The 15,818-nt window shown below is 39.1% G+C and overlaps 2 pseudogenes across 2 annotated transcripts; both read right to left on the bottom strand.

Moving 5' to 3' along the window:
• Window positions 1-4,623: 4,623 nt before the first annotated feature.
• LOC116541818 lies at window positions 4,624-6,053 on the bottom strand (annotated as a pseudogene). The gene has a single exon (XR_004264963.1). The product of XR_004264963.1 is annotated as a focal adhesion kinase 1 pseudogene (transcript).
• Window positions 4,624-8,126, bottom strand: LOC116541817 (annotated as a pseudogene). The gene has a single exon (XR_004264962.1). The product of XR_004264962.1 is annotated as a focal adhesion kinase 1 pseudogene (transcript).
• Window positions 8,127-15,818: the final 7,692 nt, after the last annotated feature.

Raw genomic sequence — 15,818 nt, 5'->3', positions numbered from 1 at the left:
TCTGCCTCAGCCTCTGGAGTAGTTGGAATTATAGGTATGCACCACCATGCCTGACTAACTTTTTAAAATGTCTTTGTAGAGACAGGGTCTTGCTTTATTATCCAGGCTGGTCTTGAACTCCTGGGCTCAAGCAATCCTCCCATCTTGTCCTCCTAAAATTCTGGGAATATGGGCGTGAGCCACTGCAACTAGCCTGAGGTAGTATTTTTTAAAATAATTGGTCACCATAATGTAGAGCCTAATTAATGTGCTATCTGCTATAATCCATATGAATTGCAGGTATTATCTCTGCTAAAATGTACTAAGGTGAGCCAGAGCAAGCAGCAGCTCCTGGCCTGCTGGAGGATCAGCCCCTGCCCTCTGTTCCTATGTCAGGCCTGAGCTAGCTCACAGCCAGGTGGCAACTCATCTGCTGGAACCAACATGCAAATAAGCTGTTTTATTCACTCTACCCACTCTGCCCCAGAAAATAAAAAGTTTATACCGTGTTCTTTCAGAGTATGATTTTCTAAATTAATTCAATAGGAAATAAATAACAGAAACAATTTACCACAACAGGTAATATCCTATAGTGACGTTTGTTGTTGTACAGTCACTATTATCTCTTAGAACCAAAAATACCCAGATATTGTGACCTAAAATCTAATCCTTCAAGATATTTCAATAAATTAATTAGCAATGCCCAAGTAAATATAGTAACTGCTGCATGTCTGTATTATTTTTGGAGATATAAAACGTTTTACCAGGTTAAGAGTTCAAAGAAGAGTTTTATTTCAAATTAGCATTTACAAGATGTAATTGACTGTGGACACCTTTTTACATAAAATTTATCAGCACTTATGGTAGAATTAGTTCAGAAGAGAAGCACATCTGTAAGTAAACGTTCAGTACAAGCAGGCCAAATATGAAATAACTCCATTTTATAGCCAACCAAACCTCTATAAATCAGTTAAAATCTGGAACTTGCTCATTTAGTCACTTAATAACCTGTTTAAAGATCTTCATTTTTTTTTAGAATTGCATCAATCACCTGATAACTTTTGAAATCATTTTATAGGTTTTATATTAAAAAAATAGACCATTTATTTGTTTTTACATACAGATCATGACATTCGAGGTTGGATATGGCTGAGCACCCATCCACTCTATCCCCATCATTAACTGTCCCAGCCTCTTTGCCACTCTTTATTCTCTATACATTGGAGATCTATATCCATTATTTCAGTTTCCTAAACCCACTGAGTTCTTCCATCAATTGCCATTTCCTCTGCTTGGAATGTGTTCATTCCCTTTCTCTTTGCAGAACTGGCTTCTATAAAGCTGCACATAAACTAGCATCATAAGACAGAATTTGAATTTTCAGTGTGACGTCAGCAAGATGGTGAAATAGGCATTTCTAGCACTCATCTGCTCACAGAAAAATCAATATGAACAACCATTCATGAATGAAAATACCTTTGCAAGAGCTAAGGAATCCAAGTCAGAGATTATAGCATCTGGATAGAGTACAGAAATAAGAAAAGGCACATTGAGTAGGGTAAGAAGGACAGTGTTGAATTACCCATGTGACATCTACCACAAGCTTGCACAGCACAGTGCAGAGAGAGATACCTTCTGCATGGGGAAAGGAAAGTGAAGTGAATGCCTGACTTTGACATGGACATTGGCACCAGACTCCTACCAGTGAATCTAGGCACAAGGCTGGCCCCCACTGTTCCAAGAGGTGGTGGTTCCAAGACCACCTTAATGGTGTCAGACACCAGGCCTGTTCTCATGGAATGAGGTACCAGGCCTATCCCAGTGTGCCCTAATGCCAGACTGATCCCTGTGGACTCAGTATGAGGCTCATTCTGACAGACTTAGTTCCAGACTTGCCCCAGTATCAGGTCAGCCTTTGCATCCCCAAGATGTAGGCCAATACCTGCACTAAGTTAGCCCCTGTGGCCCCAGGATCTAGAGCAACCCTGTGGCCTCCAAGTTCCAGACCAGCTCACATGACCTCAGGCAACAGGCTTATCCAGAGCCATGCTGGCACCCACACCTTCAGCTCCAGTCTCTCGCAGCTCCAGGCTCCAGTCCTGTCCCAGCATAAGGCCAACCCCTATGGACCCAATTCTAGGCCTGTTTTCATGGTCTTAGGTATTAGACTTTTCCCAGTGGAATGAGGTATGGGGCCTGTCTCAGTTGACCCTAGGACCAGGCTGCTGCCATAGATTCTAAACTGAACCCAGCCTCACAAACTCAGGTTCTGGGCCCACCTAGTACCAGAATATCCCCTATGAACTCAGGTTCAAGGCCCACCCCAGTGTCAGATTGGCCTTATAGACTCAGGCTCCAGGCCTATCCCTGAAGAACAAGTCTACTCCAGGAGGCTCTGGTACCAGGCCAGTGCCCTCAGACCCAGGAGCCAGTCCACTCCCATAGACCCAGGATCCACTCATCTATTTAGACCCATGCTCATCATCCACTTGAGTGTACCCAGGCTGTAGGCCTGCCCCCATAGGTCAAGGGACTAGGCCAACCTTTGTGAACTCAACAGCCAGGCCCACATGCCCACTGACCCAGGCACCAGGCTAGCCCACTAAAATAATCCCTCCCATGAACCTTGCCAGTTGGTCTTCCCAGAATCTCTGGACAAGGTGGCTGTTAAAGGGATTTCCCACTGAAGTATTTGTAAAGACTATAAGAGGTGCCTACTTCTTCAAATATGAATACACTAATGTAAAGCCACAAGGAACATAAATAATCGGGGAAACACGGCATCACAAAAACAATATAAAACCCATCACAAACCTAAAGAAATGGAGATCTATGAACTTCCTGAAGAGGAATTCAAACTAATTGGCTTGAAGAAGCTCAATGAACAAGAGAATACACAGTCAACTAAATGAAATCAGGAAAACAATGCATGAATAAAATGAAAAGTTCAACAAAGAGAAAACATTAAAAAATAACCAAACAGAAATTCTGAAGCTGACGAACATAATGACTGAACTGAAAACTTTCGGAGAGCTTCAACAGCAAACTCGATAAAGCAGTCAGTGAGATCAAATGCTGCTCATTTGGAATTAACCAGAGGAACAAAAGAAAGAGAATGAAAATAGTAAGGAAAATCTACAGGATTTATGGACCACCATGAAGCAAACCTATACATGCATGATGAAAGTCCCAGAAAAAGCAGAGAAAGAGGGAAAAAGCTTCTTTAAGAAAATAATAACAGAAAACTTCCCAAATCTGGAGAAGTAAATGAAAATCCAGACCCATGAGTTCAAAGAATCTCAAATAGATTAAACATAAAGAGATCATCACAAAGACACTTTATAATCAGATTGAAAGCTTTTCCTCTAACATCAGGAACAAGGCAAGGATGCCCACTCTTATCACTTTTATTCAACATACAAATAGGTGTCCTAGCCAACAAGAAAAATAAAAGATGTCCAGTTTGGAAACAAAGAAGTTAAATTGTCTATTTTGCAGATGACATGATCTAAAATATAAAAACCCCTAAAGACTTCACCAAAAATTGTTAGAGCTAGTACAAAAATTCAATAAAGTTGCAGAATACACAATTAACATAAAAAAGTGTTTCTATGTTAATAACAAATAACCTGAATAAGAAAAAAAATTTTTTTACTGGTAACACCTTTTTAATGGGTCAAAGTAACTGTACGGTTCATTATATTCTTCCTGAGAATAATTTATATTCCCCAACAAACTAAAGGGAGGGATTTTTTCAAAATTAACAGAATGGATGGTGTAATTGGACATCAAAAGAAAACCAAATTCCTGTTTTGCTTCATTCTCTCCTGGGAAGACAGATACAAGGAAGGGTTAGTTAACTCCAGTGGCTGTAAAATAGTCAACATGGCTTTAATCTTTCTTTATAAATTATATAAAAATGGAAAAAGGGGATGGTTCCAGAACTTCTCCTCATTGCAGTTTGGAGGTGCTCTGGTATAAAGCTTTTCTGCTTCCAAGAGAAATAACATTGCTACAAAAAAAAAAACGGCACATTATTCTGTGAAAAAAGACAAGAGTTTTTAGTTGTGTTCTACAACTAGTTCCCAACCAAATGCTTCACATATTCACACGAAAGTAAAAGGCAGGTAAGACAAAAATGGCTGTAGTTTTTTTCTGAAATAACTCAAGTTTCCAAAATATAGCTTTTATATTCTTTGTAAAATGGGATTAGCATATAGCAACTGAAGGGTGTTCTAACAAACAAAAGTTCCAGTCTGGATAATAATTCTATGGTAGACAGAAGAATTCTCAGCCTCTTGGGTTCCTGGAATTCTTTACTTCATGTTCGCCTCTTTCACTATGCAGCTAAGGTAGCTTAGGAATTAAGATGTCACCCCTTAGCCATCCCCATTCAAACATATCTTAATGTGAACATAAACTGTTCTTCATGATGCTTAAAAGCTTACATACAATTTTGATTCTTAGAAAATGCCACATTTTGGATCCTGGACTTTTCTGAGGATCATGATTGAAAATAAACAAAACAAAAAATGAACCCAAATCAAAGTGTGTTTACATTTATATGAGAAAGATTTTCAACCAGATGGTCATCAGAAAAGTTGGAGCTGTAAGTGCTGGCGACCAAGGATACAGGGTTAATTCCTCACTGCTGGTGGAAGGCTAGAGAACATCTTCAAAAGAGGGTAGCAAGACATGCTCCCAGGGGAGGCTCAGTGTGGTCTCATCTGCCCAAGCATTTTCAGTCTTGCTTGGTCAGTGACATCAAGTAAGTTTTTGGTATCCACAGCCAGGGCGTGAGCAGCAGTCGGCATTTGCTTTTTGTACTCTTGCTGGAGGCTGGTCATGACATACTGCTGGGCCAGTTTCATCTTGTTGATGAGCTCACCCAGGTCAGAGTTCAATAGTTTCTGTGCCATCTCCATCTCTCGGCGGGTGCTGGCTGGGAGGAGGGGAATGGTCTCATCCACAGTGGCCAATAACGTCCTCAGGGCCAAGCCAACTTCCTTCACCATAGGGACATATTCCTCTGGTGGGGCCAGCTGGATTTTACTGGACATCTCGATGACAGCTTTCACCAGGCCCGTCACATTGTCATACATCTTATCATTTGACCGGTCCAGCTTGGCAGTAGGTGGGGGGCTGATTTCCTGGGGCTAAAGCCTCCATGGCTTGACACCCTTGTTGCAGCTGTCCCCAGGGCTGCTGAGGCTGGCAAGGCTTCCCAGGTGACCAGGGGCTCCAGGGTGAGGTGGTTTATTTGGTGGAGCTGCAGGATCTGGTTTACCCACAGGCTGATATATATGTTGGTTTCCAATCGGACCCTGAAGACTTCCATCCTCCCTGTCAATGCTGCCTCGAGAGAGTCTCACATCAGGTTTCAGAAATCTTTCCTCTTTTTCCAGCCAGTGCTAATCTTCTTCCATTTCCTGTTGCTGTTAGATTAGCCTCTCTTCCATCAGGTGGGTTGGCAACACTTGCCCAGTCCCTCATAGGTCCAATGCTGTAGAGTCCTCCACATTGGGCTGCCACATTCATATCTCCTGAGGTCTATGACTCCATGAATCTGCTTGGTCCAAAAGAGATGCCTGACCTGGATAGATGCTGCCAGCCATAGCTGTGATTCCATGTGAACCAGGGTAGCCAGAGACCTGGTAATGATTGATTTGCACCATGTGCTGTGGGCTGGGATAAAATTCTTCACTGGATCTCGGACTAGGATAACCTGGTCTGCTGGGCTTGGGCGGCGCTTCATCAGACCCTCCAGAGTCCCAGGACACTGTAGCCTGTCTTCTGGACTCCATCCTCATGCGTTCTTCTTGCTGAGCCTTCTCTTCCTCCAGAATTGTGCTGAGCTGAGCTTTAAGTTCAGTAAACCTGGGCCGCCTGCTGGGGTCATAGGCCCAGCATTTCGTCATAAGGCTGTAGAAGGTAGGAGGACAATTTGGAGGCACTGGTAGTCCTTCCCCATTTTCAATTCGACCGATTACATCATTGTTCTTCACTCCTTGAAAAGGCTTGACACCATGCATCAGTATCTCCCACATACATAAACCAAACATCCATTTTACCAGCTGAGGTAAAATGTCGAAAATTGATTGACTCTGGAGCCATCCATTTAATAGACAATTTTCCTTCTGAAGCTTTGTAGTAAGTTCCATATATCGGGATAATCCAAAGTCTCCTAATTTTACACAATCATTTGAGGACACTAGAACATTCTGAGCAGCAATGCCCCTGTGTACAAATCTTTTGGTCTCTAGATATGCAAGAGCTGTGCTAAGCTGATAGGCATACAGGATCAAGGGTGCTAGATCCAAACTGTATTTCCTTACTTGCAAAAATGACCTCAGCTCTCCAAGTGTACGTAGCTCCATGATTATCCAGACAGGATTCTCTGTGATGACTCCAATCAGCTTCACAATATGAGGATGGTCAAACTGATGCATTGTTAAGGCTTCTTGAAGAAATTTCTTCCTCATGCTGTCCGAAGTATAGTTTTTACATGTTTTAATTGCAACTGCCAAAGCTGGATTCTCTGGACTGATATAAACGCCTTGATGTACATCTCCAAATTGGCCTTCTCCAATACGTCGTCCAAGTTCTATTCTTTCTCTTTGAATCTCATAATCTCTGGTTGAGGGCATGGTGTTAAGTATCTTCTTCATCTATAATCTCAGCATAATCATCTGTTTCTGACACAGAGACGGCATGTGTCTGCATGCCTTGCTTTTCACTGTTGGCCAGCTTTGGTATTGATGGCAAAGCCTGTTCACCTTCTTTCTGGGGTCTGATAATAAATGACTGCGAGGCTCCATTCACCAGTCAGCAGTACCCATCTATCAGGTCAGCCATATTCTCTGCAATGGTTAGGGATGGTGCCGTCACTGTCAGAGGCTCGGGTGCACCTGCTATTTTTAGTTTTAGCATTCCTTTTCTGTCCTTCAAACTGTTTGAATACATGGTTTGCACTTGATTGAAGTCAGCAAGACGTGTGGAATTGCAGCCCTTGTCCGTTAGGTAACTGATTCCTTCTTCCGGGCTGATTGCCAGTTCCACTGAAATAATCCAGCTTGAACCAAGAGCACACTTGAAGCATTCCTTATCAAATCTGTACACTGGAGACAGGATCTCAAAGAATTTCAGAATACTCTCTTCTCTATTAAGGTTGGCAAATTGTCTAAATGTTTGTTGAATCAGTTTTCTTAGTGTTTTGCCCTTGACAGAATCCAGTAAACTCTTAGGAAAAAATTGCTTTAAACCAACATATTTTTCTAATACTTCATAGTTAGACTTCTTTTCTAACTATAAAGTATCTTCCTGCATCTCCCAGTATGATCACCATATTTCTAGACAACCCAACTTCAAAGCAATTTCCTGGTCCACTTGATCAGCTATCTCTAACATATAATCACTCTTCGCCTGCTGATAGAAGAAATTCAAAGTTGGTTTATCTTCAGTAAACTGGTTTAGAAATCCTTTTGGCAAATAACGAATTCTCAATTCATATTTCCACTCCTCTGGTGGGTGGGCAAGCTCATACTTCTCCCTCACACTGGAGACGCCCATATCCACGTGAAGCCAGTGAACCTCCTCTGACTGCAGGTGACCGAGGCGGAATCCATAGCAGGCCACATGCTTTACTTTGTGATTGTCCACTATCTTCTGAATGATGCCCCTGACATCAGTAGCATCTCCATGCCTGATAATACTGGCCCAGGTGGTTGGCTCACTATTGCTTTCAAAATAACGAAAGACCTTTAATACTCGCTCCATCGCACCAGGAGACCGTTCTATACCAGTACCCAGGTGAGTCTTAGTACTCGAATTTGGTGTGTGATTCAAGTTGGGGTCAAGATAAGCAGCTGCCGTTATTTTGCTAGATGCTAAGTATCTGCCATATCTGGGATGCAAATGTGGGGGGCCTTCTTGCTTCACTGCACCCGACTAACGCTGTTGTTATGTTTCAGGAGCATCTTTAGTTGACAGCTCAGAAGGCCACAATAACTCTGAAGAAATCAAATGACAATTAAAAAAAAATAATTCTAGTTTGTCTTTCCTCTTTCCATTGCAGTCAAAGAGAACTCGGACCGCGCCAAAAGGCAAAGGCAGACAACAACCGGGTGGCGCAGGGCTAAGGCAGCCGCGCTCCCTCCCATGCCTCCCGCGGCAGGTGCACAGCGGCCCTGACCTGGCTGCGGCGGCGACAGCGGCGGGCTCGCCCCCTCGGGGCCGTGCTGAGCCGGCGCGGGCCCGCGCGCGTGCGCGGTAGCCGGCTGAAGCGCGCGCCCTCCCTCGGCAGCGCCGCTGGGCCCAGTCTCAGTCGAATACGAAATTTTTAAAATCAATCACATTTACAATGCATCATAGCCACATACTTTGACATAAATTTAATCAATAAGGTAAAAGATGTGTACACTGAAAACTATAAAACATTGATGAAAGAATTAAATAATAAATGAAACAATAAATGAATTAAACAATAAATGAAAACAATATCCTGTGATAATGGATTGAAAGATTTAATATTGTCAAAATGTACATACTACTCACCATGATCTATGGATTCAATGAAATCCTTATCTAACTTACAATGTCATTTTTCACAGAAACACAAATAACAATGTTAAACTTATATGGAACCACAATAGATTCCAAATAGCCAAAGCAATTTTAAGCAAGAAGGACAAAACAGTATAAATTATACTACCTGATTTTATAATATATTACAAAGTTATAGCCATCAAACACGATAGTATTGGCATGTGTCAGAGGTATAGACCATTCAACAGAACAGAGAGCTCAGAAACAAATCCATGTAATTACAGCAAATTGATCTTTAGCAAAGGTGCTAAGAACCTAGAATGGAAAACAGTCTTTTCAGCAAAAGGTGTAGGAAAAACTGGATATCAACATGCAGAAGAATGAAATTGGATCCTTATCTCATACCACATGCAAATATCAACTCAAATGGATTAATTACTTAAACATAACACCTAACAATGTACGAATACTAAGGGAAAATCTTCTAAACATTATTCTGTGGAATAAATTTTTGGATATGATTCCAAAAGCACAGGTAACAAAAGCAAAAATAGACAAATGGGATTACATCAAACCAAAAAATTTCTTCACAGCAAAGGAAATAATCAACAAAGTACAGAAACAACTTACAGAATGGGAGAAAATATTTGCAAACCATACATCTGGTAAGAGGTCAGTATCCAATGCACATACTAAAATCAAGCAACTCAATATCAAGAAAACAAATAACCTAGTTTTAAAAATGGACAAGAGACTTAAGTAGACATTTCTCCAAAGAATATATCTACTTGGCCAACAAGTGAATGAAAAAATGCTCAAAATTATGAGTCATCAGAAAAAAAGCAAATCAAACCACAGCAAGATATAATTTCATATTTCTAGAATGGCTACTGTAAAAAGATTAAAGACAAGTGTTGATGAAGATGTGGAGTAATGGAAACCCTTGTACACTGTTGGTGAGAATGTAAGTTAATACCGCCATTATGGAAAACAGTATAGGTTTCTGTGATGACTGGCTCTTCTAAAACAGGTTTCTTAAAAAATTAAAAATAAACTACCATATCATTAAGCAATACCACTACTGGTTATATATCCAATGGAAATGAAGTCATTATCTTGAAGAGATATCTGCACTCCCGTATTCATTACAACATTATTCATTATAGTTAAAATATGGAAACAACCTGAGTGTCTGTCAACAAGTGATTGGATAAATAAAATGTAGTATATGTGTAACGTGGAATATTATTCAGTCCTGAAAAGGAAGGAAATCTTCCCATTTGTGACAATGGATGAATCTGGAGGACATCATAGTGAGTGAAATAAACCAGGCGCAGAAAGACAAATGCTGAACGATCTTATTTATAAATGCAATCTAAAAAGGAAAAAAAAAAGTGAAACCCACAGAAGCAGACAGTAGGATGATACTTGCCAGGGAATAGAAGATGGGAAAAATGGGGAAATGTTGGCTACTGGGTACAAAGTTTCAGTTATACAGGATAAATAATTTCTGGAGATTTTATTTACAGTATGGTGACTATAGTTAACACTGTATTATACACTTGAAATTTGCTGAAAGTAGATCTCAAATGTTCTCACCACACACACACACACACACACACACACACACACACACACACACGGTGACTATTTGAGGTGATGTCTATGTTAATTAGCTTGGTAGTGGTATTATTTCACAATATATATGCGTATCAAAACATCAGATTGTATACCTTAAATATACATAACTCTGTTTACATGTCCCTGGCTCTGCTTTCCTGGACACAAGCTGCCTGCCTCTAGGAGGATGCCAACACTCTGCCCATAGTCTCACTACACCATTTCCTTACAACCCTGAAAATCATTTATACTTGCTTGTTTATTAAGTTGTTTCCTTGTTATTGTCTCTTCCTCATTGGATAAATAGCTGATTTTTTTTTCTTGAGGTGAAGTCTTGCTCTTGTCACCCAGGCTGGAGTGCAATGGCACAATCTCGGTTCACTGCAATCTCTGCCTCCCAGGTTCAAGAGATTCTCATTCTCAACCTCCTGAGTAGCTGGGATTATAGACACCTGCCATCACATCTGGCTAATTTTTTTATTTTTAGCAGAGATAGGGTTTCACCATGTTGGCCAGGCTGGCCTCAAAATCCTGACCTCAAGTGATCTGCCCGCCTCAGCCTCCCAAAGTGCTGGGGATTACAGGTGTGAGCCACCACGCCTGGCCAGGTAGCTGATATAATAGCCTGATGTCTTTCTTCACTGCTCTACCAAAGTATCCAGCATAGTGTCTGGCACACAGTTGGCCACTGGGTGATGATTTGTTGAATGGGGAGTTAATTATGTAGAGAATTAGGAATTGATCCAGGAGTATCTTTTGGAGATAGTCTCCAGTGTCTGAAGCTAAGAATGATCTGAGAAAACTGAAGCATGGACTAAAAAGTAGTGCTGAATGAAGCTAAGAAAAAACGTAATGTGGTTGTCAGTCTTCTGAATCTTCTGTTTATCAGGTCAAGCATCCTGTGTGTAAAAGTTCAGCCTTTCAGAATCCAAAAGTCACTCACTGGGCTCAGGCATGACTAAAGATTCTATCATATAAAAAGCAAGGATGATAACTCAACTCTTCTGTAAATTCAGTCCCGTCACCCACAACATGAAGTGATTGAATGAGGAGATCTAAGATGTCATCTGGCTTTGACAGGCTATGTTGAAATAACTTTAAATTGGGAAATTCTCTGATTTAAAAGGGGATTTTCTTCTCTGACATAAGCCTGCCAGACATCTTTTATTTAAATTGGGACACTATCCTCATGCCAAATGCCTGCCATGTGGATATCACCCCATTGTAATAGACAGAGTACATGCAGACATCCCAGAGAAACAGGTCATGCTGAAGCTGGCCTACTTCAAGAGGTTCTACTGTGACTGTCACAATAGATATGGACATGGGACCTGGACAGGCAAAAAGATCAGCTGAATGATGTTAAAAGTGTTGGTAACTAGGGTAGGATGCAATAGTCCACACTAGCTCTTTGTGTATATTTTATATTACAATCTTAAATCATTTAACACTTTATCTTATTTTTCCTAATTCATATTTCAACTACTAGAATTTTACCTTAATTTGGTCTAGCCATTCTAGCTACCACTTTACCTAGCCAATAACAATAGCTATGGCCATTTCTTTCTTTCCTCCTCCCCCCTTTTCTATTAAAATACTCCTTTACTTTTATTTATCTCCAGAAGAAAAAGAAAATCTCAATTTTACTCAGCAAATAAAAGTTACTTTTGAAGCGTAAATTAGTTGTTTTATTCACAAATCATTTGAGTATTTACTAGCATTTTACTAGGCAGTGTGGAAGACAAATACAATAGTAACAGCCATTTTAAAAGATTTTTTAAAAAATGATGAACGCCATGCTAAAGATTTTACATTCCATAGCTCAGATTCTTGCAACAGCTCTATGAGTAAAATATCATTGTCTCAATTTAAGAGGAGGAACATTATTTTTCCAGCAGATGGGTGAGGTCACACAGCAAGGAACAGACAGAGCTATATTAAAACCCAGGTTTGTCTAATGGTCAAACCTGGACTGGAGACCACCTAGGAAACTCCAGACTAGAAACTACACACTCAGCAGCAAATCAGTCTTGTATAGTCAAGAATCTGACAGTTGATATTCTTTTCCTATAATAAAATCTGATTACGCGGACAACTTTCAACAAACACGTCCTCTGCTAACCTTATGGTTGCACTTTCCTCACAATTTTTTCAACCCTTCATGTGTACAGGATTTTGGGTTTGGCCAGTAAACCCTGACCCAGTGATGGATGAACAAATGTACTCAGACACAGATATTCAGTGAAGGAGTGGGCATAGGGATCTAGGCCTCTCACAGAGTCAGCAGCTGCAGCCTCGATCAGTCAGCGAAGATCGAATTTATTTAGTACAGATTAAATGACAAAGGTTTTGAGTAAACACCACTAGATGGTAATTGACCTTCCCAATCCCCTGGAGCAGAGAGCCATTTCCCCACACATATGATTAAAGATTGGTCCTAGGTTCACCTGAGTAAACAAGCTATTTAGATAAATTCCTCTACATTCCTATATATTTATGCCCTAAGCTTTTAAGATAATCAGTTGCCTTCAGTCAAACCTTTTACTGAAGCTATGCAAACCTCCCAAGAAGGTTTGTGCCTATTTCCTATAAGTTTATAATTTCTCTTACAACTTTTCCCACCACCTGACTGAACCTCCACACAGGGTGAGAGTAGAATTCTGTCTAGAATAGCTTTAAGATGCACACAGCATTGACTTATGTCAGCTGCTCCAAGAAAATGAGAGGTAATGGGGACATCAAAATGTATTAAGGAGCATTTCTCTAAGTCTGAGAAATTATGCAAGAGCCCAACAGAATCAGTTTGAATATCAGAGAAATGCATTCTGAAAAAAAAATTAACTTCTGATGAATGTATTCTGAAGAAATACTTCTGAATTCACTATTTTCCTCTTACTGAGTTTTTCATTTTAAATTACTAGATTTTTCACTGGACATGAAAAAAGGGAATAAATTTCCCACATTCTTAATCTGGAAGATTTTTGTTTAACTAAGGATTGGCAAGTGGAGAAGATATATTTAAACCTGCCCTTTCTCTTTGAATGCAGGACAGAAAGAGATATTCTCCACTTGCAATTTAGTGTGTTTGCAGATAATTTTCTTATATATGTTTATTTAGGAGGACAGCTTGCATTTTCAGTGAAAAAGAGACATTTGGCTGAAAAGAAATATTACTTCTGGGCAACAGCATGTATCATTGAAGACTGCAGGCTTTAAAAAAATTAAAAGATTGTATTTTTAGAGGAGTTTGAGGCTTACAGAAAATTAAATAGATAATACTATGATTTCCATATACCTCCTCTCCCCACCATCACAGTTTCCCATATTATTTATGTCTTGCATTAGTGTGGTACATTGCTACAAATGATGAGCCAATACTGACAAAACACTAAGTAAAGTCAATAGTTTACCTTAGGGTTCATTCTTTGTATTGTACAGGTCCATGGGTTTTATACAAATGCAAAATGTCATGTATCTACTGCTACTGTATCATACAGAATAGCTTCACTGGCCTAAAAATCCCCTGTGCACCACCTATTCATTTCTTTCCTCCTCTGCACGCACAACGTGGCAATGACTGATATTTTAATGTTTCTAGAATTGTTCCTTTTCTAGAATGCCATATCATTGAAATCATACAGTATATTGTCTTTTCACACTGACTTCTTTCACTGAGCAATGTGCATTTAGGGTTTTGCCAAGTCTTTTCATGGCTTGATAATTAATGTTTTTACTGCTGACTAATATTCTAGTGTGTATATGCCAAGTTTGTTTATCTTTACATATTTTGAACGATGATTGGTTGCTTCCAATTTTTAGCAATTATGAATGAAGGTGCAATAAGCATTTATATGCTGCTTTTGTGTGGACATGTGTTTTCAACCCCTTTAGATAAATACCTAGGAGTGAAATTGTTGAATCATATGGCAAGACTCAAACTGTGTTCCAAAGTGGTTGCATCATTTTGAATTCCCACCAGAAATGAATGACAGTTTCTGGTGCTTCACATCCTTGTCAGAAATTAGTATTGTGAGTTTTTTTTTTTTTTTTAATTTTAGCCATTCTAATAGGTGTATAGCATCTCAGTACTGTTTTAATTCGCAATTACCTAGTGACATACAATGTTGAGCAACTTATAAATGTTTATTTGCCATATGTATAACATCATTGGTGAGGTATCTATTCAGATATTGGTTTTTTTGTTGTTGTTGTTGTTAATTTAAGAGTTCTTTGTATATTTTGGATATAAATCCTTTATCAGATATCTGTTTGGCAAAAATGCTTCCTAATTTTTTGCCTCTCCATTCTCTAAATAATCTCAGAAATTTCTAATTTTAATGAAATTTGCCTTTTAAAAAATTTTATAGATTAAGGATTCAGTGTTGGATGTAAAAAGTCACTGCCAAATAAAAGGTCACCTATGAAGTAGTCCCAGCTACTCCAGAGGGTAAGGCAAGAGGATCACGTAAGCTCCTGAGCTCGAAGCTGCAGTGAGTCATGATGGTGCCAACCACACTCCAGCCTGGGCAACAGAGAGAGATCTCAACTCAAAAAAAAAAAAAAAAAAAAAAAAAAAAAGAAAAAGTCATGTAGATCTTCTATGTTATCTTATAGAGATTTTACAGTTTGGAGTTTAAATTTTAGCCTGTGATACATTTAAATTAATTTTTGTGAAATGTATAAAGTCTGTGTTTAGATTCAATTTTTTGGTATGTGAATGTCCAGCTGTTCCAGCATAAACTCTTGAAAAGACTTTTTGTCCATTGAATTTTCCTTGCTACTTTCTCAAAGACCTGTCGACTATGGTTGTGTGCATCTATTTATAAATTCATTATTCTGTTTTCTTGACCTGTTTGTCTATACAGTCACCAAAACCACTCTGTCTACAGATTACTGTAGCTTTACAGTAAGTCTTGAAGTTGGGTGATATATATTCTCTGACTTCGCTATTTTCCTTCAACATTGTGTTGACTATTATAGGTCTTTTACCTTTTCATATACATTTTAGAATCAGTCTAATGATATTCACAAAATAACTTGTGAGGATTTTGATTGGGAGATTGGATTAAATTTATAGATAAAACTGGGACGAACTGACATCTTAAAAATACTGAGTTTTTCTATACACAAACATGGAATGTTCTCAACTTATTGAATCTTTTTTGACTTTTTTGATGAGTTTCATGGTTTTCTTTATATAGAACTTGTTCACATTCTGTTAGTATTTCTTTTTCTCGGTGCTAATATAATTGGTATTGTTTTTAATTTCAAATTCTAATTGTTCATTACGAGCATAAAGAAAAGCAGTTGACTTTCATATATTATACATGTTTCTTGAATTTTTGCTATAATCGTTTAGTTCCAGAATTTTTTTCTATTGTTGATTCTTTGAGATTTTCTGCATAGACAATCATATCTGTGAACCAAGAGAATTTCATTTAGTCCTTCTTAATCTGTATACCTTTTATTTTCTTGTCTTGTCTGTTAGCATTAGCTCGGTCTTCTGGTATGACTTGAATAGAAGTACTGACTGAAGACATCCTTGCCTTGTTCCTGATCTTAGCATCTTAGCAGAAAAGCATTTATTCTCACCATTAGTTATGATATTAGTTGTAGGGTTTTTTTTTAACATATGTTCTTTATGAAGTTGAGGATATTCCTCTCCATCTTAGTTT

This window comes from Sapajus apella, unplaced genomic scaffold (assembly GCF_009761245.1).
Source record: "Sapajus apella isolate SASKATOON/1434 unplaced genomic scaffold, GSC_monkey_1.0 scaffold157, whole genome shotgun sequence".
Classification (NCBI taxonomy): Eukaryota; Metazoa; Chordata; class Mammalia; order Primates; family Cebidae; genus Sapajus; species Sapajus apella.
Note: the sequence above shows the minus strand (reverse complement) of the source record. Positions and strands in the feature narration are given on the sequence as shown.